Source organism: Oxyura jamaicensis, chromosome 1 (genome assembly GCF_011077185.1).
Source record: "Oxyura jamaicensis isolate SHBP4307 breed ruddy duck chromosome 1, BPBGC_Ojam_1.0, whole genome shotgun sequence".
Classification (NCBI taxonomy): Eukaryota; Metazoa; Chordata; class Aves; order Anseriformes; family Anatidae; genus Oxyura; species Oxyura jamaicensis.
The window spans coordinates 91,276,756-91,302,637 of record NC_048893.1 but is presented as its reverse complement, the minus strand read 5'-3'; the positions used below and the strand labels follow the sequence as shown (position 1 = coordinate 91,302,637).

At 39.3% G+C, this 25,882-nt stretch overlaps 1 long non-coding RNA gene across 2 annotated transcripts in view; it reads left to right on the top strand.

The window, feature by feature from the left end:
- LOC118160422 overlaps positions 1–15,903 on the top strand; it is a 77,358-nt gene extending 61,455 nt beyond the window's left edge. Inside the window, exons 3-4 of one of the 2 annotated variants that reach the window (XR_004747487.1) lie at positions 8,392–9,246; positions 15,827–15,903. This is a non-coding gene — a long non-coding RNA (uncharacterized LOC118160422). Of the gene's footprint in view, positions 1–8,391; positions 9,576–15,826 lie in introns of those variants that run through there. The other variant, XR_004747486.1, reaches the window with a different exon arrangement.
- Positions 15,904–25,882: the final 9,979 nt, after the last annotated feature.

Below are 25,882 nucleotides of genomic sequence, written 5' to 3'. Positions count from 1 at the left end.
GGCACCAGTACCCTGGCAGAGCAGTCATCTCCCAGGGCTCTTTTCCTGGTCAGGATCCAAAACCCAAGGCTGGCCCTGGGTTGTTTGAACCTAAATGGTTTCTCTTACAGATCCTTTTTGCAATTTAAAACTCTCATGCATCTTTCAAGTTGGAAAGGTGGCAACTAGGGTCATGACATCAGCTTAGATGCTTTTTATCGTGCTCTTGGTGTCAAAAGCAGTACAATGACCTTTATGAAACAAAAAGCAGCATACACAGTTTACACTTAAAAAGTCTGTGTCAAATTCAAACTCTATTTTCACCACGCATTTCATGAAACAAATGTATTACTGAATTTAACATGCTACTAACTTTTTCATCTCAGCAAAAGTGGATATTCTCTTCCATCTTATGATAGGATGATACATGTGCTTGTTGGGGAAAGCAAGAGTTTTGGGTTATGGAAAAAAAACAAAACACATGATTTTGTTTACTACCTTGAATTAAAATCTAGTTGGGAATGTATTTTTCTATTTTTATTTTTAAGTAGAAATACTGAAGTATAGAAAAGAGTAGTCTAAGAGTATAAATATTCTGGAACCCCAACAGAAATCCAAGTGACCACAGTCTTAGAGTTGTATGAGACCTGTCTTCACCTTTCAAGCTGTCTGTATTTTTCCACTCAAACAAGAACTGTACTGTAAAATCTTTCAGACCCAGACCTGTCAAATACATATCCTATCTTATCTTAGTGTTTTTCCTTAATGATCTCAACACAGACAGTGTTGAATCACTTCAGTTGGTAGGTGTGGCAATGCCATAGGGCTTAGAAAGGGAATAAAATAACAAAAGGATCTCAGCTCATTATTGGCTTTTATCAGCTGTGATACAGAACAAAATGTCATTGGTTTTAACTATGTTTGTACTCAGTCTGATATCACTTCCCACAAGACATCTGCTGGAAGATTTAATTTTGTCACACTGGTAAGTGTTTTTGCCAGGGGAATGAGTGTTGAATGTATGTAGTTAATGATAGGACATGTCTGCTATTGTGCTGGCAGAAACATTTTCTATCTTGATGTAAATATTTTACATAAGCTTAAAAGACAAAGGATAACTTGTTTTCCACAGTTTGTAGGTACATCAGTGTAGCAAAGGGTAAAAACATTAGTCACATTTCTCTGAATAGATTGGCTGGGGACAAGAAAATCTAGAATAGCTTGCTAGTTAAATTGCAAGCACATGTCTACTGGCCTCTCTTGATAAGAAAGATGTGATCTCTGTAAGGGGAAAGAGATAAAAGACTAGAGAGAGTATAGTTTAACCAAAACTGAAAAGCAACTTTCTATTTCCAACCAGTGAATAGGTTATATTCTGTAATTGATCCTGCTCATCAGATTAAAAACTGTGTAAGGGTAAAGAAAAGTAGATACCAACAAAGGCAAAAGACTTGATAGAAGATATGTTGGGAAAAAAACATTAATGGTAACACATTATTTCAACAAAGGGACAGCCAAAGAAGTCCAGCAAGGAACCACCCATGTTAAATGATCTTTTCCTGTTATTTTTGGAGATTTGTCAATCAGAACGCTCTATCATTGGTGTATTGACTTTATCTTCTAGATTTTGGACATTTGGATCTTTTGAACAGTCCTAAAAGCTTGAAAGCAGAAATTGAGGAAATGGGAGGAAGGGAAAAATAATGTACTCAAGCTGCTTTCTCTATTTTCATCTTTCCATTTAAATCAGATTTTCTTTGTCCTTTTGCCAGTCAAGTTGTATGAAGAATAATATAAAAACTTATTTGCTCAAGTATGAATTTCAGGATTATCTTGCTTGTCTTAGTCACTTGCCTTAGCAATGTTTCACTTTCTTGTAAGGTCATCTGGGTCACTAAAAATTGAGTTCAAAGGTCATGTGCTTGGACCATCCAGTCTTACAAGAGTTATTTTTAGGCAAGCTTATGTCAGCAGGCTAAAGGGAGACATTCCCTCTAACAGACTCTTTTCTTAAGTGCACAGCAGCCGTGTCCAGCAGATAGTAAATGTCTCTCTAGCATCATTGTGTACTGCAGAGGAACACATCCTTGAAGACGTGTTTGAGCAGGAGGTTCCAGCATCCCTCCCTCTCAGGTGAAGCACTGAAATTAATACTTACCAGGAGGAAAAAAGGGCTAATAGCTGAGCATTGTTAAGACAACTTGTATTCATGGTAAACCAGCACTTCAAAATTACGTTTATTTCTTGATGAATTGTTGAAAATCCTTTCAGTCCCAAATAACTATTTTATCTTCAAATAGCAAGTGTTCGGGGGGGTTAAAAACACAGTTCTTCAGTTAAAAAAGCTAGATGTTTTAAAATAGTAAGTATTCATGCTTTTGTTTCTTTCAAGTATGCAGTCTATTAAAAAGATAGCAACTGGAATTATTTCATCTGTTCTCTAGACTGGTAAGGATCTGACCTGGAATTATATTTGTCTCTTTCCTTTTATTAAGCTAAAATCCACAGCCACATTGTGGAGTTGGCCACATTGTTGTTCTTTTCAGCCAAATTCAATAACTCATAGTAAATGACAGCTTTTAAATACTGCAATCATTATACTCCTTGAGAGTGCTCTGTTAACATGGTTCTTTGCATTGTCTTCCTTGGAATCATAGAATCACAGAAAATCCCAGGTTGGAAGGGATCTGCAAGGATCACCGAGCCCAACTCCTGTCTCCATGCAGGACCACCCAAAACTCAGACCATGTGTTTAGACCCTGCTCTCAGACACTTCTTGAACTCCAGCAGGCTCGGTGCTGTGACCACTGCCCTGGGGAGCCTGTCCCAGTGCCCAACCACCCTCTGGGTGCAGAACCTTTCCCTAACCCCCAGCCTGACCCTCCCCTGTCCCAGCTCCATGCCGTTCCCTCGGGTCCTGTTGCTGTCCCCAGAGAGCAGAGCTCAGCGCCTGCCCCTCCGCTCCCCTCGTGAGGGAGCTGCAGGCCGCCATGAGGCCTCCCCTCAGCCTGCTCTGCTCTGGGCTGGACAAACCAAGGGGCCTCAGCTGCTCCTCATATGTCTTCCCCTGTAGACCTTTGACCATCTTTGTAGTCCTTCTTTGGACACCCTCTCATAGTTTTATGACCTTCTTATACTGTGGTGCCCCAAACTGCACACAGCACTTGAAGTGAGACATCACCAGTGCAGAGTGGAGTGGGGCAATCACTTTTGACCAGTGAGCAGTGCTTTGCCTGATGCACCTCAGGGTAGGCTTGAACCTCCTGGCTGCCATGGCACACTGCTGGCTCATGCTCAACTTGCTGTCAACCAGAACCCCCAGATCCCTTTCTGTGGGGTTGCTCTCTAGTCTCTTGCCCCTGTCTTCCCTGGAATAAACTTGTTTCCTTTTCTTCCCTGTTAGCTGAAAACATAGATATATACTCTCTCTAGTAGAGACAGTGCTGGGGGAGCTGAAAGGGTATTTTTTCATTTACATATTCATTTATTTTGTTGTATTTCATCTAGATATTTGGCACAAGCCTTTCATTTCTGAACATCAAAAATGTCTATTCTTGGGTTTGCTCTCCCCCTGCTCCCTCCTTTCTGTCTAATGTTTAGATACCTTCATGTCTTCCTGGGACATTACATTGGTAACTAATATATATATGTATGTATGTATAGATATATTTTTGGTGAGGTATTGTTAAAAGATTTCACAGTTGTTCATTTTGCATGTTCCCAATAGAGAAGTACAGTCATTCTTATTCTAAACCTCAGTTTTTCTTAGTATTTCTTATGCCTTTTCATGCAGGGGTCAGATGTATTAGTGCTTGATGTGACGGGAAGGATCATTATTGCTATTGCTGCTCTCTGGGGAGTTGACTAAATGTGATGCTAAGACTGCTTAATATTTTCAAGCTCAAGTATTCCATTCTCTTGGCAGATGCTTCCTATATTTTTCTCACTTTTTTTTTTTTTCCTTCTGTTGTGAATGTCTTTGTCCTCTACAAGTCCTGCCAGAAAGTCCATGTTTTTAGCAGTAATGTTGCATTTTGCAACATCTAAATGTGTAATAATCTGTCTGCAGCATTCAAGCTTCTGATGTCCATTGAAAATTGAAGTTTTTTATAGCTTTGAAAAGGTACACACTCACTTGCACAACAATTTAAGTTTCCTGTTTGAATCACTAAGTAGTTGTGGGGTAATACTTGTGCAGGTGACAGGAACAGTGTTTTTCCACAGTCAAAGGACAAGGATTCAAATTCAGGCATATCTCATGTTTTTATAATTTTATTTACATGGACAAGTACAAATTGGCCTGTTACAAAACTGGTTCTAATGTGTGTTTTTCAGAAAGCAATATCCCAGAATACCAATATTCTCCTTCTTCCCTTTACTGTTCTGTAGCTCTACACGTGTTCAACTTCAGTTACTAGAAGGTGCAGATTTCAAACAGTGTGCGTTTCACAGGGCTTCCCATGTTGGCATATGTCCTGTCAAAGGGAAACTAAAAAGTTTCTGCTAGCTATCATGACTATGTGCATGAAGGCATGGACATCTAATAATCAAAAGCTGCTTTTGCATTAACGGTAAAACAAAATATATCATCTCCTTTGCATCATGGTGGTGGAGATGTGGAACGTGCATCTTGTTTCTAAGCAGTCTTGTTAACCTCAAGAAATGCTTCACTTCAAATAAAAACCTATGTGTGAAATTAAATAAACCACATGAATTTTCATGTTTTAAAATCTTATTAAGCTTAAATTTGGTAGATTGTTTTCTTCATTAACAATTATTAGTCACCATCTGTTATGAGATTAAAGTACACCTGGTAACTTCTATTTTAGATGCATAAATAAGGTTGATAAAAATAGTCCCTTTTCAATGAATAATTCCATCACCCTTGTAACCCCAAATCCCACCTTCTGGCCTTGGTGACGTTACAACAAATTGCTGTGAAATTAGTCACAAATTTACTTCATCACTGGGTAATTAATTCGAATACTGCATCATATCTTAAGATGAGTTTTGCAGTGGGAATTCCAAGCTGTTTCTTAAGCAGTGTTGTATTCATACCTTACATTAGACATCCAGACTCAATCTGAATAACTGCATGTTCTTGCTTTTTTGCTTGTTCTATTGAAGAATGACTATATCAGTATTAGTAAGTACCATTTGTAATAGTCTCCAATATTACTGTGATTGAAATAATGGTGCTTATGAAACAAGCTGAAGTCCCTGGATAGTGTAAGATTTCTGTGCTGACATCTCTGTTTAGCTATGTAATGAAGTCCCAAGGAAGGAGATACTTAGTTTTAAGGCAGAACTACCTTGTCACATGAAATTTTGCAATGCTACAGTGTCATCTGCCTATCTACACTCAGTCTTTAAGGTGGAAAATATTTTAATTCTCTCTGAAGCAAAAATGCTAATTTTGTCATAGTTGGTAAAATGCAGATGCCATGGGAATCGATGGAAGAGTTTCAAAAAGATTGGCCATGACTCTGTGCGTGATTACTGGTTGCCTTGCTGCTTACAATAACTGGACACAGTGTCTGCTAAAAGTGTTCACATTTTTTATGAAAACTGAGAGACTTTCCTTCTTTGCAAGCTCACAGGCAGTATTTCAAGACTTAAGACTTCCCTCATGGCACTGTCCGGTGATATGTGCTTGATCCTGGCATTACCTTGAAGTAAGAGGGTTAAGTTTTATGTACTCTGGAAGCCTTTTAAAAAGAGAAGTCACATCAGGGCATGGTTTAAGGTGATGTCTGCTTCATGTCAAGTCAAAGCCTTTTTACATTGTAACCTTCATATCTGTATTATTAAATACCTACATGGTGGTTATGCTGTCCCTAGCTTTCTCTTAAAGCCCTTGCCAGGCCAAACTCCAATGCACAGTGTGGATGGAGGCAGTAGGTCCTGCTCTGTGAAGCTGTCCCAGAGAGGCAGCCCCCAGGTAGCTGTTATTTCACAACCAAGATGAGGAGCCCAGGTGTTTGAGTCCTCTTTTTAAGGGGGCCTGCAGGTGGCAGGCACTAAATACATCCACAGTCAGTGCTACTAGATGCCACCTTTTTTGTTTGGCTGTAAATGATAGAATGTCATTCAAGACTTTAACTTGTTTGTGGATGATCACTACGTCTACTTGGTACTAGCAAGGCTCTAGAGGTGAACTGGAGCTCTGTTATTGGCTACTGCATGAGGGCATTGCACCCCTTTTAAATGAAACCTGTGATTTTGGAGTATCGTGGAGATCGCTTGGCAATTTGACATCGGGGGATCTTCTGGACTGGATAAAATGTTTCTAAAATTCTTTCTCTTTTAGAGTCCTGTTTCATCATCTGCAGTTGATCTTGAGGATATAAATACAGTTGTGATTTTATGCTGGGAGGTCTTGTAATAGTGCTCCAGTGCATCTGCTCTTGCTCGCCACAAAGGTGTTGCTGCGCTTTGTCTGCAGTTGTAGTACAATTCTCTGGAGAGCACACACCAGTTTTCTGTGGCAGGTGTTTGCTGCTTCTTGTTCTTTCTGAGGTGTGTGCTGTCAGCTGAGATCTGTACCACCTTGGAAAACATGGCAATGTTTTTTGGTCAAAGACCCAGGTCTGACCAAATATAGTGATCTCTAGCCGCGATGATTCATGGTGACATTGGAGGCTAATTCTTCAGATGTCATCTGTGATGTAATTGCTATATAGTAAATACTCAGAGATTAACACTAGCAAGATGATCTGAAAGGGATGCTGTGTCAGTCTGAAATTTAGTAACAAGTTTAGCATTTCATATTTTGAAGCAATTTGCTTCTAGGTGATGTTATCAGTATCTCGGCAGAAAAATGATGACAGGTTGGGCGTTAGGCTATGTACTATGGTGTCCGTACATAGGACTAGGAAACGATTGGAGTTGTAATTAGTTCAGAGTGTAACTGTCCACCTGGGCAATTAGTATTCTGTGCCCTAGCAGAACACTCATCTCACAGATCTTCCCTCTGAGTATTCAGGTGCCACAATACAATGCCATCTTTGTGATGCAGTAATGCTCTTGAAACAGAAATGTTATCCTGAAATAGAAGCCAAGTCAATGCTTTGTATTCTCCTGGATGAAGCCGCGCTGAGAAGTGAAATGGAATGAGTGAGTAAGGGCTGTGGCTCAGGTTGTATAGGATATATAGCTTGTATACGCCAAGGTAGTCTGTAATCTCTCTTCACTACCACTCATCTTTTTCCTTCAGATGCACCAGTACTGCACCAAGCCTGGTAGGCTTACATAGTTCCATTGATAGGTCAGTAAGGACCAATACATAACCTAAAATTTACCAACATTTCTATTATAATAAATCTTTAACTGCAGAAGTCCTAATGAAATGGTAGTCTGTCTGCCTTATGTTTTTTTTTTTGTGTGTTTGTTTTTCAAATGCTGAAGGTCGCGTGCAGTGACTGCAACTGAGTTCCAGCACTGTATTGAACCAGGTAATGCCAATCTATGCAGACCCTGCTGGACTGTGCACGCAGATGTGTGGGTTTGCCCTGGCCGAGACTACACCATTTTTGTTTGCTGCTCAACCAGTGCCTATAACAGTGCCGAGCCCCATTGCTCTGCTCAAACTTGGGCTTTCTCTAACACAGTGAGCAGAGACTCGTTGCCTTTAGTAGAAAACCGATAAATTATTCCCTGGCATGTCTTTGGCACTTAACAACTAGCACTGTCTTGCAGAAATTTGCTGTCGCAGCTCAGAACTGAGTATGGTCAGGGCCATTTTCAACAGGCATTTAGTGTGATTTGGAGCCAAAGGGTGTTCTCAAGCCCAACTATAGGCCTTTTTATACCAGCTGGCATGTTTAATTTAATGTACCTGGCTATATTTGACTTACTAATATAGGCAGAGACTTTTCTTGTTAAATTTCCAAACCTTCCCTTTTAAAAGTGGACTTAAAGGTCAAAGTATTTCCAGACTACTTGAGACTCCTCTGAGAGATTAGGCTTACCTTTTTGACAAGCTGTATGATGGGTACGTAAAACTTTCCTGTCAGTTGTGACAGGAAAAATCTTGGGCTGAGTACTGCACAGTCCCTGTAGGGTCATATTTTCTCTAGTCTTCTGAGCGTGTAGTGTACTTGTTCTTTCACTATATCCAAGTGCAGGAAATAGCTGATTTTTGATGAAAGGTGATACGGGATGACTGGAAACTGGAAAACTGTGAATATTTGGATCAGGTGGCATTTTATCTGCTGAAAGATCCCCTGTGCTTTGGAAATGTAGAAATAAGTGTGCTGTTGGTCTCCTTTTTGGACTTTCCTGGAATTCCTGTAGTATGGAGTTATAGGAAGCATTTGTATTTTTGCTGGATTCTGATTCCTCAAAGTCTTGGTTGGAAAGCAGGGGTGGATACTTGGTTGTACAAGATGTCTGCTGTATTCCTCCCCTTAGCATCAACAAATCTCTTGAGGTGAAGAACTACTTGATGGTGTGAAGACATGCATGCTTTCCAATCACATGCAATTCAACAGAATTATGACTTCCTCCTCACCTAACAGGAGGGTCAAGAGGTGATTCTCTTAAGTTTTATTAATAAACTTTCAAAATAGCAACTCAAAGCAGCTTTGGACTGGAAGAAACAATTCTGCTGAGAATGCTTTACCTCTTCCTCCTTTTGTTGGAGATTTTTTTTAAGAATTTTTCTCTCAAATCCCAGAAGTTGGGGTGTGTGGTTAGACTGAGCACATAAATACATTTTGTTCTTCATATTATTTTAGTGTTCTTAACTAAACATGGGTGTTTGGATCCAAATGAAAATGTCTGCTAATTTGTTGCACTTGTTGATTTGTTATGTATCCCAACTGGAAGGCTGTCTTTCACTGGAGTAATAGGAAACTTAAGGGCCTTTAGATGGAATTCAGGAGAAGTTTTGAAGATGACTGTTTCATATCGTTGATTAACTTATAATTCTAATCAGATATGTGTTATCCAATTAAAAAGGCTAAAACTGACTTGAGCTTTAATTAATATGCCTGAAAGCCAGCTATTTTGATGCTGAAAGCATCTTGTCAGTTGCTTGACCACTGGGAAAACTAAAATCCTAGGCCTGCTGAATCATTGCTGTCCTTATGGCAAAGTTTGCCCTCCTTCTGCCTCAGCTTCCCTGCTGTGACTGCTGGTGGCACAAAGGTGTTTTGCCGCTTGGCTGGTGTGTGGTGAGGGGTCAGAGTCCTGTCATCTTCACAGCACCTGCTCCTTAGGGTGCTGGAAGGATGACGCTTTTGTATCTTGGAACTAAGCATGCAGGTATGTTGCATAAAAGCAAAAATAATAATCATAATAAAAAAATAGCATCTGAAGTTCAACCTGTATAAGTTCAGGAAAATTACTTAGAAAATACATTTTTTAATGCAGTGAATGTACAAAGAGAAGGAGGCAGGTAACAGCTAGGAAGCATTACAGACAACTGAGTATTCCCTAAGTGTTTCTCCAAAGGATATTTATCCAAAAGTGATGTGTTTTTTATTAAACTCAACAGAGTGATTGCCCTAGTATTTGCATCATCTGTGTAGACTGTCTTGTAGGTGGGCTGCTCCGAATCTATCCTGGATACTAATAAAGTAAGCTTCTCCTTTTACTTGAGGCTCTCACTTGTTGTATTCATGTCTTAATTTCTAAGATAGCTAACACATTTTTCCTACTCCTGTGAAATACTGTATTTCCTCCTTAGAGAACATCATCTTTCCTGTCAGTGTCTCTGCTGACCTCAACCAAGGTGTATGTACATATTCAGAAACTGGATGGAGGTAAGGTCTTCATAAATGGGTAAATGTAAAGAACTGACCTTGGAGAACACAAATCTCTCAAATCCATTTTGGCCAGTTGTTACGAAGGATCCTTATAATACTTTGTCCCTGATATTGTTAAGAATTTGAAATTCTATACATAACGCACTGTGGTTGTGTGGTGTGCCTGCATTTGGATCTTAGAAAAAGGATACCTGTGTATTTCCCAGATTTCATCCATTTGAAATAGAAACTGAATTTCTCCTTATACTTGCTATATATTACATTTCAAAAGCTGAATTACAGTCCCGTTATTCTGAGAAACTTCTACTCAAAAAAAACCAAACATATATATATATATCCTCATTTTTAAGGAATTCTAAATAGGACATGCAATATGTTCAAATTTTAACACCAGTTATTCGAGGCACCTTCTACAGAATACTCTTTGATTAAAAGAGTATCACAGCTAGGGACAGATGAAATCAGTAACCAAGCTTATAGTATTTCCTTTTAGTTGAGCAAACTCTTCATAAACCCTCAAAGTTTTTGGATGCAGTCTTATATGTTCCAAACTTGTGTGTATGCATTAGTTATATATGTATATATTTATATATATACACACCTATATATTCTTAGGCTTTGTGTTTAGATGATTAAGAGATTTTTATCCTGGATTTGAATGATTCTTTTTTCATGTATGTAGTTTTGAATTAATTTGTTGAATTTTGGAAATGGCAGCTTTTTCAAGCAGCTAGCCTGAGGGGTTTAATACAAACATAAAAAGAACAGTCAAAACTTTGTCTATTTATGTGAATACATTGGAATGCCCTATGTGCTACTTAAGTATGTTGTGATTATAAGTATTTACATTAGTCTAAATATTTATATAATGCACAACTGTGAAAGTGTGAGGTGCTAAGTAGAGAATGAATGTTTTCTTTACAAGAGAGGTGCTCATTTCTTTGAGCAGATGAGGTCTGTATGGTTTTAGGAGAAAAATTTTCAAGTTTTCAGTTTTTTAGGAAAGCATGAACAGCACAATATCCCAAGGAAACATTTGTTCCTTCTCTTTTAATTCATTCAGACAGTACTTGTCATCTGGCCTTAAATGCAGCACCAAAAGCAGCATTTGTAATTTCTATGTAAATTTCTTTCTAGGAATTGGAGTGAGTTTTCTCATCTTTGGAGTAGTCCCAGACACCAGTCTGAAAGAGGAGATAAAATCAGTGCTGCTAATTATTTAGACTGGGAATAAATGGAGTTCGGTGGGCAGATTGCTTCACTCTGCTTTTGTCTGGAGACCTTCTGCAAGCTTTGTTGCTTTCAATGTGATGCACTAGCAAAAATGCTTACCTACCCCAAGTAAGAGAGGAAGAGATCTGCATGGAAAAAGGTCTTTTAGAGCAGGAAACAGAGAGACTTATTTGAGGCTAAGATGGCCTCAACAATGGCTCTGGTTGGCATGTCAACTTTCCTGAAGTGCTGGACACCAGTCAGAGGCTGCAGGTGCTGAAAAGGCTGCGGTGCTGAATTCGTACTTGCTTTGAATGTAGTTGCAATGCAGGGTTACCTTCACTGCAGTGCCTCCTTAAAGTCAGTAACCAATACATATCTTTAAAAGAAAACAAACAAACAAAACATTTGTAAGCCATTTGGAGCTCTAGAGCTTTCAGATTTTAGAATTGCTTCTCTTATTTCGCTGCTGTGACCCCCAGGTTGACTGTTCAGGCAATTATTTCAGCACTGTCGTGGATCAGCAGATAAGTTCCTTATACTGGCAAAGCCCCACTACCACCATATATATGCGTGTGTGTGTGTGTATGTCTTAAATCTGAAAGGAGTAGAAAATATACTGACCAGACAGCACAATGTCCTATTAGTAGTCCTTGTTTAGGACAGGCAGGCCTTCTGTTCCAGTACCTTCCCGATTACTAGCACTTCCCTTCTGTTTGCTGTATTCCCAAATACATGCTTGAATCTTGAGAGATGGTCTTAGTATCACTGCTTATATTTATCTGTATTAAAATGTGCCTTTGAAAATGCATCAATGTATCAGTGAGGTACACTAATAATTGTCAGAAATCTAGGAATTAGGTTATGTTTGCTTATGGAGATTGTCATGTTACCCTGTTTATTATTTTTTTTTTCCTGAAGTATTCACGAATAAGCATGAGTGACAGGCTTTGCATTTAGGAGTGAACTGAAATGTCAGCTGAGTGCTTCTGAGTTTTTATTGTGGTCTTTATAGGTAGCCAAAGCTTGCAGCCTGAGCTCGGGTTTTCCTCTGAGGTTTCTGGGAGAAAAATCAAGTTCCACCTGTTATGTGGGCAGGTGATGCTTACTATGGGCTGACTAATTGATTTGATGGGCCTATTCTGCAAGACAGGAGGATCTTTCAGGAGTTTTGTGACATTGTTTTCTAGAAAAACAGATGACAAGGAATGCTCTGTTGTGGGAATTTTGCCATGTTGGTAGACGTTGTTACGTTCAATGAAGTTGACTGGGAATTCAAAACAAAACTTGAGCAGACTCAGAATAAATTAGAATAAAATCAAAGACAATACTTGCGTGATGCTCTGTGAGGAAAATCTGTAAACTTTCGTACAGTTCTCCTAACTGACAGAGATCCTGTTCTCATGTTAATGTTGCCAGTAATGAAGAAATGTGGGAACAAAAGTACAGAGAGTATGTGTTATACAAGCAGAATTGTGCTGAAACAGCCTGAATAATGGTATTGTCTATGGGATGCCAGCCAGCCCTTTAGTGCCTACCGCCACTGCAAAATCGCTTGCTAATCCTGCACCAGCAATTGTTTTTCTAAATCGTGTTGGGACTTTGATTTCATTGTAGTAGGGCAAGGCTAGGGAGGTTTGGGTCTGAGACTTGGGACAGATGGCTTGTGTTTTTGGAAGAAGGGTGCTTTGTAATGGTGTGTCATGCTGGAATCGTGTATGACAACACAGCGCGAGAACAGGAGCTTTGAAAGAGGCTTTCTGGTGCCCGGTGCCTGTGCTGTGCTCTTACCCAGTAAGGCTGTCTGATACTGACCCTGGCAGTGATGGCATGTGGGACTCTCCTAACTTCTTGAAGTCACTCCTGAAAGCTTTTAGTTCCAGCATAAACAGGTGACAGCTTTGTCAAAGTTGTTTCAGAGGAAAAAAGATAGAGCAGCAGCTAGTCTGGCCACTAGTGCCTTGAATTTCAGACTTCACCATGTCACCTTGCCTGTCGAAGTAATTGAATCAGAAAGGCAAGTCTTAAATGCCGTGGATTGAGATATGCCCGTTTCATAAGCAATTAGGCAGCAGGGAAGTTTTAGCTGAGGACGTGCATTCAGAACAGTTTCATTTTTCCTAGAAGTCCACCTTGAATTATTTTGTATTTTGCTGATTAATATGTAAGTATTATGAGAGCAAGAGAGTTTAATTTAGCTACAAAATACTGTTTGTGGTGCTCGTGTTGATGCATCTGAGCGTCAGAGTAGGGATTTCACAAGGCTGGGAAATGAAGAAAAGTCCGTGTTTATTTCTTGTGGAGATTACTGTTAGGAGACTGGAGAACATTCAGACATGCATATCGATGAACCATTGCTAAAGACAACCAGTTCTGTAATAGTGTGAAGTACTTAGCTCTGTGGATGACTGCTGAAGGAAATCATCTCTCAGCCTACTGGAAGCAGAGTGGCTCCTGGCAGGCTAAATGCATTCTGTATCAGAATTCCTCTCTTATTCCTCTTTTGTCCATTTTGTTGCTTCTTAACCCCAGCTTCAAAGCAAGGTAATTATTTCTTACAGGAGTTAGGAGCAAAGCCTAAACTAAATTGTGAGTGAGGAATGGCTTCAATCAGTGTGAGTGTCAGTAAGTTTTTAATAAAAATACAAACCCAGCTAAAATATCATTGGTAGTGATTATTTTTAAAGTAAATGTCACTGGAAATATAATCACAGGCTATTAAAATTCTTTTAATTCAAAATAACTTTAAACCTCTTAGTTTATAATAATAAACTAAATTTTTCTACTTTTGCTTTTCATTAGTGTCAGGTTCTTATTGCTTAATTACTCTCTGATTACTAAAAGTAACTAATGTTAGAGCATCTGTAAGTAATCAAATGCAACAAATTTCAAAATGATAAAATTACAAACTTGTAGACTAAGGAAAAAAAATAACAGCGGGAAAGCTTTCTTAACTCAGTATCAATGGTAGGACATACATAATGGCACTAACCAAAATTATAACACAAACACAGCCAAATCATGAACTAAAAATATTCAACAAGTCCCCACTTAATTTCTTGCTAATGGTAGCTAATGCTAACCCACTTGCTGTGGGTTTTGTTCCCCTCTGAGTTTTATGTCACTTCCTAGTCTTGTTTACTTCTCACCTTGGGTACACCTTTATCTGACTTGGACATCTTTATCTTGTACTCAAGCACAGAAATTTGCAGATAATAGAATTTAATGAATAATGAAATTGCTCTTAATTAAAAGTCACTAGGAAATCAATGCTGAAGGGTCTTCCTGTTATGATTACGGGTAAGTTAATAAACATTCAGTTGTCTTACTCATTAAGAAAATGTAATGTTACTGCACAGCATTTTTTATATTCTGTCTAAAGCCCACAGAACTTCTTCATAAATCAGTTTTTTTTAAAAAAAAAAAAGTCTTATAAAGCTAAATGACCTTATACATCAATGCTTCCAGATAAGATCCAGCACAAGCTACTCTGAAGATGGAGAGCATCAATCTTAGGTGATTCATTTCCTCAGCTACTCCCAATACAATTTAGTGAATACATAGTCTCTGCAATAAAAACTTTTCCCAAAAGGCTGAATATTTATAGTAAGATGCACTTAGTACAAAAATTGTATCATCTCTTGCATAAAAGCTATGTAGTTGCATTTGAACAATGAAATAAACATCTTAATAAACCTGTGTTCTTTTTTTTTTTTTTTTTAATGAGTCATTTTTCACAAAAACACTTTCACTTTTATCTCAATAAAGAAATCACAGGAGAGCTTTCTTATTATGGTATCAACTAGCATGTATTTTCCTGTCCTTCAGTTTTCTGGGAAATTCTTATTGTCGAATTCACAGCATGCACATTCACAAACACATTTAAGAATCCTGACTTTTACTTGCCCTCACTGCAGGACAAGGAACTATCATTTGCACAGAAGAACTGAAAGATGATTGTTCACTTCTTAGTTTCTGGCATCAATTGTCTATGTTTTCTGTGAAAGGTGGGGAGAAGTTATTTACATGTCAGAATATATTTTTAGGAATTTCAATGTGAAGTCCTTTGGTAACCTGAAGGTAAAAGCTAGAACTGTAAAATCCCATGTGGCCATCTTTCTCAGTTTACAAAAGAGACAGCCCATTAAAGAGAGGTTAGAAAATACTCATTTTAAAGTTTGTCACTCTTAAACTAAACTTTATTTGAAAGTAAATAAATAAATACAAGTTCTATGAATGTTGTCTGGAAGAATGTCCATGGGTGGAGTTCCCTGCTCTTGCACCTCCCAGCCTGAGCCTGGAGGTGAGGTTTCAGGAGTAGGGAGCCTTCCTGAAAGCTGTGAGTATGGCACCCTGAGCAGGACAGGTACATGTGGTGGTCAGTAGCAAAGATGGCAGCAGGAGGAAGGTGAAATTTCGCTTAGTCTTTATTTCAGGACAAGCAGAGTGAGCAGCCAGAAGTCTTCTTGGAGAAGCAGCCAGGGTGGAGTGGCAGGAGTTGGAAGACAATATCATGCTCAAAAATTAAAGATTAAAGAAATTGTATAAAAGAGAAATGCTTTTTTTAAGTCAATGTGTCTGAGCATATGCAATCAGATATGCAAGAGTAAAATTTAAAGCACCAGTTGCTACTTAGAAAACAGGGAGGACTTTGCTTCTGAGGGAAGGCTTAGTAGTAACATCAGGAATCATGAGTGAAAGCTGGCAGATTTGAGTTGATAAGCAGACTGTCAAAGCATTAGCTACTCAAGGGCAGCAATTTGATTGACTGGAAGTGCTAGTATACATTTAAGGGAACAAAATGCTTTAATGCATGTCTCTGTTTAATTTGATTCCTTCTTACCATTGTCCTTCTCTTGCAACAGTCCATTTCAGAAATGACACCACGATTTAAGCCGTATTGTGGCAGACAACTCACTGAGCTTGGGTGCAGTAGTAGAAACTGAAAGGATTCAGTTACTTAACTGTGCAACAACAACTTCTTGATATCCTGTGGTTTCACTGCAAAAAGCCAAGAGGATTGCTTCCTTCGTTTGCCTTGTAACAAATCTTCTCGTACAACAGCTAGATGAGCCTGTTCTACATAAAACCAAAAACTAGTACAGATTGTGTTCTGTGAGACCAACTTAATAAATCTGCACTAAATTACTGGAAAAAATAGCCCAGCATCTGAATTTCTTAATACCTTGCTAGTGTTCTTGGGATTACTTTCTTCAAGCGGCTGATTTGTTGTTCTCCAACAGCTTACATTTAGACATCAAACAGTAAATAACATACCTGGAAATAATACTTTGCAGCCTTTGTCAACATATATCTTTTACACAGTGTTAAGCTGGCTTAAGATCAGACAAAGGATTTACTATTTATTTATCACTCAAAAGACAGAGGCTGGTCCTCAGCTCCTCAGCACAGCTTTCCCTACTAGATAACATGCTCTGAATGAATACTTTGTTTATACCATAAGTACATGTTTTGTTTTGGGGAAGTTCCTTTGAACTTAGGATCCTAAATTAGATCAGTTCCGCACATTCTGCTCTCAGACAACCTTGCAAACAGTAGGTGAAAAAGCCATTGTTTATTTATTTTTATGGTTGATTTGTGTCTAACTACAGATTACGGAATAACTTGGATAAATAAAAGAGAATGGGAACAGTTAGGAATACTCTTCACTAAATGCTGACTAAATCAGTAACAGTTAAGAGAGAAAACATCTTTTGCTTTAGGAAGCTCATCTTGCTAGTTTTTTAGTGAGGTATCCTTGGAGGAGGGAGATCAGATGGCTTCATGAGCAGGGTAACTGATGAACTTGGGTTTCCTACAGGTCTGAATTCCTCATCTCTATAGCTGTCATCCCTCTAGGTGTCATCTCACGTTCTTTGTGATTTCTTTCTCAGCCGTTCCTGTGTCTTGTGGCCAGCTGGACAGAAAACAGCCTAGGATATGGCTGCTTTGGACCCGTGTATGTGTTAATTGTGCAGCTGGTATCTCAGGATGATCAGAAAAAAAACAGAAAAGAAATTGCTCAGGGTTGTGGCTTTTCATCTATTAAGACATTTATTTGGATCTCATTTTCAGTGCTGCTCATTTTCACAAACTACTGGGACCTTCATGTCTTGGAAACTCCTCCATATCTTCTACATAAAGCTGAAGCAGCCCAATAAGAGCAACAGTTCCCAGCATCTCACTCAACCTCAGTTTCCTTGGGTAATCAGAGTGAAGAGAGATTTTAATGTTTTGGGATTTTATGAATAAATTAGATGAATGATAGTGATTGTTTTCCAGTATACAAACCTGATGTAATTACAAATTGTCAACTGCTCTTAGTTTTTGAAGCCCTCTTAACCTAAATTTCACTTTGTGCTTGAATTCAGGTAAAACCCCCTTTTTTTTTTCTTTCCATCCACCTCCTCCCCCCCGGGTAACATTAATCTCTTTAAGGTGGGGGGGGGGGGGAAGTTGATTTTTGTTGTTCTATTGTTAGTTTATTTATGACCGGGGTGCAGATAGCTAATGCCGAGTAGCCGTAATTGCTATCAAGAGGCAGCAACAGACAAATGTATTGCAAAGCTAACATGCTGGCTGTCAGTGCTGGATGTGTGTACTTTTTAGAATTATTCTCACATCTGGTTGTCTAGAAGGAAATAAAATAACTGTTAGCAGAAGTAATTTCCATGGAAGTAATAGTTAAAGGAGGTGCGTGTCAGTTTGTATTAACAAATTTCAGCGTATGCTATTTGTTTCAATATTGTCGTTTTCTCAGGCAAGTTAATCTTCTAAAATACAGCTTTTTATATTGAACATAGCTGTTTCAATAGTTATTTCTTATGAAGATGATAATAAACTGCAAGGCGGTAAGTGCAATTTAGGACTTCCAGTATAGAAACAGCTGTTTAGTGTTGACTGATTGCGGGTACTTCATCAGTACGGGTTGATTGCTGTCCTGCATGAGCCATTTTGGCGTTCCAGGATGTGCTCAGTCTTAATAGCTGCCCAACATTTAAACAGGGAGAGTAGCTTGGATTTCAGGCCCTGAAAGCTCTGACATTCCTTTCTGGTGCAGTCCCAGAGGGCCATGTGGTGCCTTTAATTGTGAACAAGTAAACATTAGTCTGGTGGCTTGAGCAATTCAGTAGATGAAATGAGACAGAAGTTGTCTCTGCAGGTGGGTTAACAGCTGCTGCCAAGTGCCTCTCTATCTTACTATCTCAGAGCAAGCCTCAGAGATGAGGCTGAATAATTTCCAGTGTCACATAAAGACTGGGAAGCAGCAGGAGAGATGTGTTCTGATTCTTATGAAAAAAGATTGATGTAGTGTTTTTTTTCTGAAGGCTTGAAATTGAGAGAGAAAAACACTTTTTTTGTACTTTTTCCAAGTCATTTGACTTCAGATCTTAACATAGGTATACAAATTCTAGCCTTTGTAAGCGTACTTGCAAGTAGTGAGCAATTAACCACCTAAATACAACTACCTATAATTTAGCTATCAATTAATTTTGTCTCAATGCCTCAAAAATTGACACGTGCAGATAAGTAGGACAGTCTGTCTGGAACAAGTAGCTTGTGAACATAATTACCTGCCTTATTTACAGATGCTCAGTTTTGACAGAAGCTTTAAGGAGGGGAGAGAGATATCATGTGGAAATAACTCTGACAAAAATGAATGAATAAAAGCTCCCCTTCTTCCAGTGCAATCCTATTCAAATATGAGAATTCCCTTCACTCTTTCCCCTTATTTCTGCACGTGGCCAAGTTATTACTATGGATGATATAAACCTAGACATTAAATTACCATAATTAGCAAAGGGAGAACAGGAAAAGAAATTAAGATATATTAAAAAGGAGATAAAGGAGATTACTTTCAAAACCAAACAAAACCAACTATTCGATGTTTTGCTGAGCTGTCTTTACTTGTAAAATACTTTCATGGCAAGCTGACTTTTCCAATTCATTTTTGCTCATCTCTGTAATTGGAAGTGGGACGCATTTTCCTATCAGCTGTGCATTTGAGGCCAATGCATCAGCAGGCTGATCCTGTTAATGTATATCTAGGGCTAGATAAAAGTTTGCTTTCTAAAAATCCATAGAAAGCAGATTAAATGTGTCATCTATGCAACTGAATCTTGAGCTGTGATCTAGCTGTATTTTAAGAGCTAATGAGGGTCACTGTGGGTCACAACTTGAATGGGTACTTCCAGGAAAAATAGAAGAGTGGTAGGAAGTACTCTTTAGTGCATCGCTAAGTGGTACTTGCCCTTTGACTCAGAGATACAATACAGCGTGCGAGATGCTATAATGGTTTATGCAGTCTTCTGTGTTGGTGTCCAAACAGATCAGTCATATTTAAAGAATGGAGCAGCATAAAGGTTCATTCTGGAAGGTGATAAGTGAATAATCCAGTGATAAGGAAACTAAATATGTGGCCTTCACAATGGGCAGCAGTAAAAGCTGGGGAAACTCTTGATTAAAGTCTGACCTCTTTAAAAGTAAGCTGTTGAATAGATTTAACTTTTATAATGTAATACTGGTAAATATATTAATACAAGGAATAAAGAAATAGTGAAACATACACTTCTAATGCTGTAGAAACTACAGCAGCAAATGGATTAAAAAGGAACACAGTAGCTTCATAAATAAGTGCACTAGTGGCAGTAACCTACCAGATTGGAAGTCAACCCTCAGTTCAGGCAACTGCTAGTTTGCCAGAACCTCAAGAGTATGCTAGGAGCACCACACTGTGCAGGCCTTAATTCCTGTGCTGTTTTTATTCAGCATCATCGGAGTCTCTGCCTGAGATAAAATGCTAAGTTCAAGGGATATTTTCCTGACCCAATGCACCCTTTCTTATAATGATATGGGCATATGAAAGAATGGCTTTTACAAAGCAGGAAGAACTGTGTTTTGTTAGACAATAGCATTTAATAAAATGAGGACTGCTAATAGTAAGGAAGTTGAGAACTGACTGATTGGGAACTGATGGATTTCCTTGAAGCTTTAGTGAATGCCTGCTTTTCAAATCCTGCTACTGAAAATGTTCAGTAATCCCTGTTCATAACTGTGATATGATGTAAATGTATCAGATAATCAGAATACAAGGAACTGGACTGAGACTTGGATCTCACGCTGTAAATGGCACTCAAACACCAGCCTGAAATATAGGCCATTCCATATGCAAAAGCCACCTGTTTAGAAATATATATATATAAAAGGTTTAGTCATTGTTTTTCATCCTTTGCATGCCAGGCTTAAACTTTCTCTTGACAGATACGTTTTCAAAGTCTTAATTTCAAAATCTCTGCCATTTAAATGTAAAGCATGCTGAAGTTGAAAACTGAGCATGATGAAGAGAGACTCAAAAATAAAACCATTGAGACTGGGGCTTGTCTGAGAAATTGAGCATACACAGTTATGGGAACAGTGCAAGTTCTAAAAGATGTGTTATCGAAAGTGGCAGAAGGACTTAATCTTATCTCTCCACAATGCTTCAAAATTGTTTTCTAAGCTTGGCTCGAGGTAAAGATTGCTCTTCAAAGTGAAAGTTTTGGTATTTCTCACCATCTTCAACATGTTAATGATTTCATGAAGCACCTTCTCTGTTTTTGTGTGAAGTATAGCTTTAAAACATCCTCAGAATCTCTCTGCTAGCCTTGAATTTTATCCATGGCAACCTTTTCTTTCTCATCTCTTTCATCTACTTATAGATATTATCACAAATAATTGCACTAAATTAATCAGAAAAATGTTAACACAACCTGTGCATTATTTAAAAATAATAATAAAACCCTTTTGGTCTATGAAGTAGACTTGCATTTCCCTTGGCAGCATCAGGGGCATACAGGGAACAGAGAATGGAAGAAGCTCTGATCAGGTGTTTACAGAGCTCTAAGTGAGGAGCGAAGCTTTGCAGTAAGCCAGCAGGAGCACTCAACATGTGGTCTGCCTGAACTATTGAGCCTACAAGCTGATATAGTTTGCCTCTGGGGCAATCTGGGAAAAGGTGAGGCTCAGATGAAGCAGTCTGTGCTCCTTAGATGGAGTTCCCTGGTGGCAGTGTGCGGAGGTTAGCAGGGCTAACTCACCTGTTCTGCTTCTGCAAGTAAATGCAGAGGTTAAGGATATGTGTGGGCAGACACCTGCTTCTGTGTAGCTTCCTTTTAAACAGAAGTGCTGGGAAGCAGTGTTACCTCCAAGGAAAAGGCTTCTGGGGACGCAACATATGGAAGAGGAATTTTTGACTGCTGAAAGTGTTTGATGCTGAATTCGTGGTGCTGCTTCAGAAGATAAATCTAGACTTTTAATCATGAAGATGTGTCGCTGCTCTCTGAGGCTGCCAAGTGGGGAAGTTCAGTATCTACTGAGGGGAGGTTAAAAACAAGCCTTCCGTTTAAGACAGGCTTTGTGTTAAATGAGGTAAAAAAACTGAGCTAAACAATCTTTCTCGAGCAAGCAAATTTCACTTAACATAGTTTTCTCAATAGCACTTAACTAACAAGGGATATGTGACATAGTTGGGAGGGGGCAGCAGCGGATAGAAGCTGGGGAGATGCCAATCTATAGCTTCTCTGCACAGTGTGCACATATGTCAAATGTTTGCACAAGCGTTGGTTGTACTACTGGGTGAGATGCGCTGTCACACAGCTGGCCTAGACCTGCCAGACTAAATTTTCACAGACCTTCTGGTTTGCATGGTTTTTCTTTTTTTTTTTTTTTTTTTTTTTTTTTCCCAACAGCTCTTCCTTTAGCTACAGCATGCTGAGACAAACATGTTTGTTTGTTCTTAAGAAAATAATAGAGTACAGCAGACAAAGCACTAGACAAGGCATGAAAATTCTCATCCTTCTTAATATTGGGTACTATGTTCAATATATGGCACTTCACAGCAGAGCAGGCAGACAAATAAGTCTTTACTGGTAAAACCTCAGGGTTCCCTTAATCAAGCCTTTCAACAGCAGTATCTTTACAAAAGAGGTGGTTATCCCTGGTGTTAGTTCAGGGTGGAAAAGCTGTATTGAAATAGTAAATGCAACTGTGCTAGTCTTTGGTTTTAGAATATATTCAGGTAAGTACCATTTAATGGCAGGAGAACAGGTGTTAGATATGGACAAATACTTGCATAATATTTGGTTCTGTTTTGGTAAAGTATGCAGCTCGAGATAAGCAAGCTCTGTTATTAAATCCTGTGTTGGTACAAGGCATTTATATCTAATTAAACTTAATAAATTTGATTTTCTAACATACATGTATCTCTGCCTGTAGATGTGCATACTGTGTCAGAGGCAGTGGAAAATAATAAAAGTTAATTTAGTGCAAGCATGTAGGACAGTTGTACGGTTAATTTGATTAAAATATTTATTTTGTAACATGCATTCCTTTTTTTGGTGTAGAGTCAGGACCTCTCAGCGGCACATACAGTACTCACTTCTGTATAAATGAGTGCTCAAGCCCTAAAAAAGAAAGGGATTTAACAGAAATGTTGCCACAGCAGAGCTAGCAGGAACAGCGAAGAAGTGACATGTAAGATGTTAATTTTCTCAGTGGAGGTCAGATGAGAGGAGGTCTGTAATGCTATCTGTGGATGGGAGTTAACAGCTGGTGTCTTCTCTGGGTGGACGACCATATTAGAGCTGATTCCTCCGGCGTGGCTAATCAGTGTATGTAGAAGAGTGAGGTGTAGGGGTTGGTAGCATTTGTTGTTTTTGATGCACAGCAGACATTTCAATCCCAATTCAATGGTGGAATCCCCAGAATGATTTTCTGTGCGTCTGTGTAATGTAAGCTACCCAAACCACAGTTTGAACTAGATGTATATTACTACTTCTACAGTATATAAAAACAGCAGTCTTTGTTAGTTTGCTGTTACAGAGACAGCAGGAGTCATACATTTTTGTCCTGGAGAAAAAAAGCTTTCAGTTCTAATACCTGTGCATACTTGAAAAAACCTTTTACACACTAAAGAGAGTACTTAGGTCCCCTGCTAAATCTACACATTCACTGGTATCATAAACAATTGCAACTGCAGCATGCATGCTAGATTGTGTACATTACAGTTCATTAAGCAGCCCTTAGGCTGACTAATTGTGCCAGATGGTATAATTTTTGTGTATACTTGACTTGCCATGAGTGTTACTATCTCGATTCTGATATTTATCTGCCGTAGTTGGGGGGGAAGGGAGGAGGGTCCTGATTCACAGGCGCCTTCACTGAAAAGATCAATTGCAGGTAGAAACAATTTAATGAGTTGTGGTTCTAGATATATTAACAGGAATGTGAACAGTCGGCATTCACCAGGAGAGCTACCAAATAAAACAATCTCTCTCCAGGAGCTTCTAATCAGTCTTTGAGCATGCTGCCTTGGAGTTGCAGGGAGGTTCATGCTCATCTACTGGTGGCCTGCAGAGGGGTAAATTAATATTTAGGTATGAGTTCAATTATAGACCTTTAAAATAATTGCTTTTTGTGTTCAAACAAAGGTGATATATTATACCCTATTTTGTCCTCTTTCCTAAGGAGAGTCAGACCTTAGCCAAAGATGGGCACTTGTGAAATTTATCCTCTCCTCCCAGCCCTCTCTCTCTGAGTTTGTATGTGTGTGAATTTAATGAAGATGAATGTTAGATTGTTTTTGCTGGGGATTCAGTACAACAACCTGGGTTCCCTGCTGATTCTTGGATGAGAAGTGTTTTGTTTATCTAAGTAATTTGTCATAACAGGCGAACAAGTCAAATCAATTCAACAAAAATTTTGCAGGGCAGTGAGTGGAACCACTTCATCCAGCTTAAATGTAAGTGAAGAGGTGACTTGCAAAACCTGGTGGGGCACTTTTGTTGGAATTATCCCTCCAGTGATCTTCGCACAATTTAGAGGCTGTGATTTCAGAGGAAAAGAATGATTACTCAAACGGTTTCTTCAGTAAGTACATCTTGTTCAGAAAAGAACTAATTGAAGCCAGGCAATAACACTGGGACATTCCTCTATTTCTGCAAGCCTCCTTCACGTCCATTTGGCCTGTGGGAAGTTACATCCTTTTTATGAACAGCCCACTTTCACGTGATGTGGTCCTGGAACATACTTGACTGTGAAACTGCACGAGTCCAGTACTTTGCACTCTGAGTGCTCTTCTGCAGGCTGCTTCTTCAAGAACGTGCTATAGAGATGGCATATTAGTATGCAAGTTTTCCAAGTTAGAGGTAGATAAATAATTTTGGAGTTGAAGTTAATATGCCTCTGAAGACACTGCAGACATTTATGATATGCATTGAGTAATCACGTTGATAAGCACATGAAAATGGAAGGTCAGAGCCCTGTGCTGCAGAGGGATTCATTTTTAACACGCACAAATAATCTCTGCTTGCAATACTAACAGAAACTAATAAACAGTAGTACAACTACAGCTTTTTTTTTTTTTTTTTTTTTTTTTTCTCTCAGAGAGAAGGGAATATGGGTTGCAAGACCAAGCCAGGCTAAATACAAACTACGATTTTGCTTTCTGTTGCCTAATGCAACTACTTACATACTCAGTAGCTGCTCTGAGAAGAGCTTTTACAAAAGATGTATCATCTCACTTCAAAGTACTTAATTTTACCACGGAGCAGGACTTATCTTTTTAATTTTAGTAGTGATTAAATCCCTTCTCTTGTGTGCCTGAACAAAAATGGTATAATCTTAACAGCTCCTTGGGACACATTATACCCTTTGGGGGCAGGCGGGGGGGGGGGGGTGGGGGGGGGGTCAGAACGGACAAGTAATTTAATTTATTTTAGAAATGTCGTTTGGAGTTGTATACTTCAGAGGCTCATGTGCCTGTTGCTAGGTTTGCCTTTCACTGCTATGGCAACAGTCTGATGGTAGGGCTCAGTGGGAGACGGCCGTGTGATTTATTGCCAAGGGCTCGCTGTCCTTGGGGTGAGCAGGCCAAGGATGTCAGTCTTACACCACGGGGTTTGAGCAGAGGCGAGCATTTTTAGAATTGTTCGGCTTCAAACCCACCTGTCAGACCCCCTCTCTTTCTCTGGGGGCTGAAACTAGTAACAGAGGCTGAGCCCAGGCTCTGGCCTTTTCAGTGGAAGAAGAAAATGCATGGGCAGGATGCAGGAGCTAAGCAAGAGTGTTGACATTCATCAGGATCGCATGCAGGCTCACTCATCGTTACCTTGATGGTAAAACTGATTCTACAACCAAGTGAATTATCCAGAAACGAAAGCAGCTAATGGTATTTGCATGAGATGCTTTGATCACTTCTGATATTTATTGCAAATACTAATTATCTGATTTCTGCCTGGTAGGGGTGTTGAGTTGGCCTAATGTAGCTATTTCTTATTGAAAGCTGTGTTCTTACAAACTCTCAGGCTATGAAATAGGTGTCTGAGCTGAAGGGATCATGCCCCATGAGCACAAAAGGGACAGATGGGCTGTGTGCCTGCAGCTCAGGGGTGCACCCGGTGCCGGGGGACAGTTGTGCTGCTTCCCTTTCCTAGGGCTTTCTAAGGGCTTGAATTGGAAATGTTTGGCTTTAGGTACTCCATTCCCTGTGCTTTAGTTCAGGATTGCACCTCACCTCCTCCTGATGCATGCACACCCTTCCCAAAGGAAACATGGGCTTTTCCCCTTGCTGTAAAAAGCTGGGTGCTGGCTTGCTGGGTGGTTGTGCATGCCATTTGTGCAGCATCCTAATCATGAGGGTGCTTTTCTCTGCCCTCTTGGAGGGATGGAAACACAGACCCTTCTCTGACAGCCTCTGAGAAAGTGTAGAAATCCCAAAGGTGTAGCCTGCTCCTGCAGGCCTGCTGCTGCTAGCAGTCATTGCAGGGGAAGCACTGCAAGAGGTGGGGCAGGGGTCTTAAACAAGGAACAGCTTCACGGTCCCTCTGAGAAGATTTTTAACTTAGAGGCACTAGATCTTGGCTGAGGACAAATGCTTTCATTGT